We start from the raw sequence: 4,199 nt of genomic DNA, 5'->3' as shown, positions 1-4,199 counted from the left end.
GTGCAGTAGTACTACCAACAGTGCAGTAGTACTACCAACAGTGCAGTAGTATTACCAACAGTGCAGTAGTATTACCAACAGTGCAGTAGTACACTTCCAAAGCTACTAGTAAGCACTGATTGTGTTGAGAAGTATTTCAGCTTTTCATGGCCAGTCATAGTAATAAAGATTATCATCACAATGTCCTGAGTTGAAAAACTGGATCATAAAAACCACAACAGCAGCAGCTGTAACCGATGACAACAGAAACTTTCCTCTATTACACAACACAACTAAAGACTCTGATTCAACCACTCTGACCTCTACATGTTATTATTGAAGAGGGACATATTCCACTGCAAGGAGCTACGTTCACGTGTTCACTCGCTACGTTCACGTGTTCACCCCCTACGTTCACGTGTTCACTCGCTACGTTCACGTGTTCACTCGCTACGTTCACGCGTTCACTCGCTACGTTCACTCGTTCACCCGCTACGTTCACTCGTTCACCCCCTACGTTCACGTGTTCACTCGCTACGTTCACGTGTTCACTCGCTACGTTCACGTGTTCAACCGCTACGTTCACTCGTTCACCCGCTACGTTCACTCGTTCACCCCCTACGTTCACGTGTTCACTCGCTACGTTCACGTGTTCACTCGCTACGTTCACGTGTTCAACCGCTACGTTCACCCGCTACGTTCACGTGTTCACTCGCTACGTTCACGTGTTCACCCGCTACGTTCACGTGTTCACTCGCTACGTTCACTCGTTCACCCGCTACGTTCACCCGCTACATTCACGTGTTCACCCGCTACGTTCACGTGTTCACCCGCTACGTTCACCCGTTCACCCGCTACGTTCACCCGCTACGTTCACGTGTTCACCCGCTACGTTCACGTGTTCACCCGCTACGTTCACGTGTTCACCCGCTACGTTCACGTGTTCACCCGCTACGTTCACGTGTTCACCCCCTACGTTCACGTGTTCACCCGCTACGTTCACGTGTTCACCCGCTACGTTCACGTGTTCACCCGCTACGTTCACGTGTTCACCCGCTACGTTCACGTGTTCACCCGCTACGTTCACTCGTTCACCCACTACGTTCACGTGTTCACCGGCTACCTGCTACGTTCACGTGTTCACCCGCTACGTTCACGTGTTCACCCGCTACGTTCACGTGTTCACCCGCTACGTTCACGTGTTCACCCGCTACGTTCACGTGTTCACCCGCTACGTTCACTCGTTCACCCACTACGTTCACGTGTTCACCGGCTACCTGCTACGTTCACGTGTTCACCCGCTACGTTCACGTGTTCACCCGCTACGTTCACGTGTTCACCCGCTACGTTCACGTGTTCACCCGCTACGTTCACGTGTTCACCGGCTACCTGCTACGTTCACGTGTTCACCCCCTACGTTCACGTGTTCACCCGCTACGTCCACAGTAAGGTGAAATCAGCCCTGACCCCCAACAGAACCAGAACTCAGATAACACAGGCTACGGACCGTCAGATGCCCTCTGATTGGAAATCAAAGCTCAAGATCACCTCTCCTCTGTGTGTCTGTAGCTGGTGGTTCTGGTTCTGTGTGTCTGTAGCTGGTGGTTCTGGTTCTGTGTGTCTGTAGCTGGTGGTTCTGGTTCTGTGTGTCTGTAGCTGGTGGTTCTGGTTCTGTGTGTCTGTAGCTGGTGGTTCTGGTTCTGTGTGTCTGTAGCTGGTGGTTCTGGTTCTGTGTGTCTGTAGCTGGTGGTTCTGGTTCTGTGTGTCTGTAGCTGGTGGTTCTGGTTCTGTGTGTCTGTAGCTGGTGGTTCTGGTTCTGGCTCTGTGCCGACCCCGCTGTGTGACAGCCCGTCGCTCCGGGTCACACAGCACGGCTCGGTACCGGGCGGTCGGGTTGGGTCGGTCCAGCCTCACTGACGTCACTAGTTAGTGTAACAGAACCATGCAGCATGACGTCACGGTGAGTGTAACAGAACCATGCAGCATGACGTCACGGTGAGTGTAACAGAACCATGCAGCATGACGTCACGGTGAGTGTAACAGAACCATGCAGCATGACGTCACGGTGAGTGTAACAGAACCATGCAGCATGACGTCACGGTGAGTGTAACAGAACCATGCAGCATGACGTCACGGTGAGTGTAACAGAACCATGCAGCATGACGTCACGGTGAATGGACCGGCCGGTTATTTTAAATCCCGCTCGGCTCGGTCCGCAGAGAGAGATGAACCGGGATGAACCGGGATGAACCGGGATGAACCGGGCTAACGGAGGAGCGGAGCTGGATAACGGACCGCTGGTTCCTGCTGGTTCCGTTGGTTCTGGTTCAGTCAGTCCTCTTTGTGTCGTCGGTTAGTCGGTTAGAGCGCCTCGCGCTGCTTCACTCACCGGGCTGACTCCGGTAGAGGATCGGTTCGGCTGACAGAGAGCGGGTCCCGGCTCCGGTCCCCGTAGATCCAGCAGCAGCAGGTCCTGGTCCTGGTCCTGGTCCTGGTCCTGTTCTGGTCCTGGTTCTGGTGTGGTCCTGGTCCTGGTTCAGCACTAACAGACTGGTAACTCCTGGGATGAGTGATGACACTCCGAGCAGCGCGCATGCGCAGCAGAGCAGCAGCAGAGTGATGAAACGCACGTGTTGAAGAGGAACAAATACTGACTGAATACTGATAATACTATTATTGATTATTAATGAGTGAGTTATTAATCACACATGTTTAATCTGTTCTGAATGAACCTTAAAGGGAGATTAGTCCAGTATTTAATCCTCTTATCAACATGGGTGGATAAATATGCTGCTTTATGTAAATATATGTATATATGTATTATTGTAAATCAATGAATAACACAAAACAATGACAGATATTGATCCAGAAACCCTCACAGGTACTGCATTTAGCATAAAACAATATGCTCCCATCATAACATGGCAATGTTTAAAATCTAGATCTGGAACAACTAGAAGAGAAACAGTTCAAGGTCTCATAAAGTGAGGAGGAACATAACACTTAATATAATATAATATAATGTAATGTAATATAATATAATATACTATAATATCATATGATATCATATAATTTAATATAATATAATATAATATGATATGATATAATATACTATAATATAATATAATATAGTATAATATGATATAATATACTATAGTATAATATGATATAATATAATATAATATACTATAATATCATATAATATAGTATAATATGATATAATATACTATAGTATAATATGATATAATATAATATAATATAATATAATATAATATACTATAATATCATATGATATAATATACTATAATATCATATGATATAGTATAATATGATATAATATACTATAATATAATAAAATAAAATATAATATAATATAATAAAATATAATATAATATAATATAATATAATAAATACAGTTCAGTCCAGTGACTGGATCAAACACAGACTCTGTGTTGGGAAACTGTACAGGCTTCAGAGGGCAGGATTTCTTAACAGGGCCATTTTATTTTAGATAATGTCATTATATGATACAGATCTGTGGTTTATTGTGTTCACACCCTCAAAACGAGGTCAACGAGGTCAAACGTTGTCAAAGATGTTGTGTTGAAATCCTCTGGGCAGGATGATGATAACACAAAGTCAGAAGATGACAAACGACTGGAGGCTGGAGACGTGTTGCAGATGGACACAGATCTGGAAACTGAAGTCATCCTGCCTTCTGTTACTGTTATCACTAATATCTGTTACTGTTATCACTAATATCTGTTACTGTTATCACTAATATCTGTTAATATCTGTTACTGTTATCCCTAATATCTGTTACTGTTATCACTAATATCTGTTACTGTTATCACTAATATCTGTTACTGTTATCACTAATATCTGTTAATATCTGTTACTGTTATCACTATTATCTGTTACTGTTATCACTAATATCGGTTACTGTTATCACTAATATCTGTTACTGTTATCACTAATATCTGTTACTGTTATCACTAATATCTGTTATTATCTGTTACTGTTATCCCTAATATCTGTTACTGTTATCACTAATATCTGTTACTGTTATCACTAATATCTGTTAATATCTGTTACTGTTATCACTATTATCTGTTACTGTTATCACTAATATTGGTTACTGTTATCACTAATATATGTTACTGTTATCACTAATATCTGTTACTGTTATCACTAATATCTGTTAATATCTGTTACTGTTA

At 43.5% G+C, this 4,199-nt stretch overlaps 1 protein-coding gene across 1 annotated transcript in view; it reads right to left on the bottom strand.

Annotated features, from left to right (window-relative positions):
- Window positions 1-2,571, bottom strand: part of LOC141773314 (monocarboxylate transporter 1-like) — a 28,516-nt gene extending 25,945 nt beyond the window's left edge. Inside the window, exon 1 of the mRNA XM_074645221.1 lies at window positions 2,369-2,571. The gene's annotated coding sequence lies outside the window, so the exon portion shown is untranslated. The remainder of the gene's footprint in view (window positions 1-2,368) is intronic.
- Window positions 2,572-4,199: the final 1,628 nt, after the last annotated feature.

This window comes from Sebastes fasciatus, chromosome 8 (assembly GCF_043250625.1).
Source record: "Sebastes fasciatus isolate fSebFas1 chromosome 8, fSebFas1.pri, whole genome shotgun sequence".
Lineage (NCBI taxonomy): Eukaryota > Metazoa > Chordata > Actinopteri > Perciformes > Sebastidae > Sebastes > Sebastes fasciatus.
The sequence above is the reverse complement of the archived record's forward strand: the minus strand, read 5'-3'. Positions and strand labels throughout refer to the sequence as shown.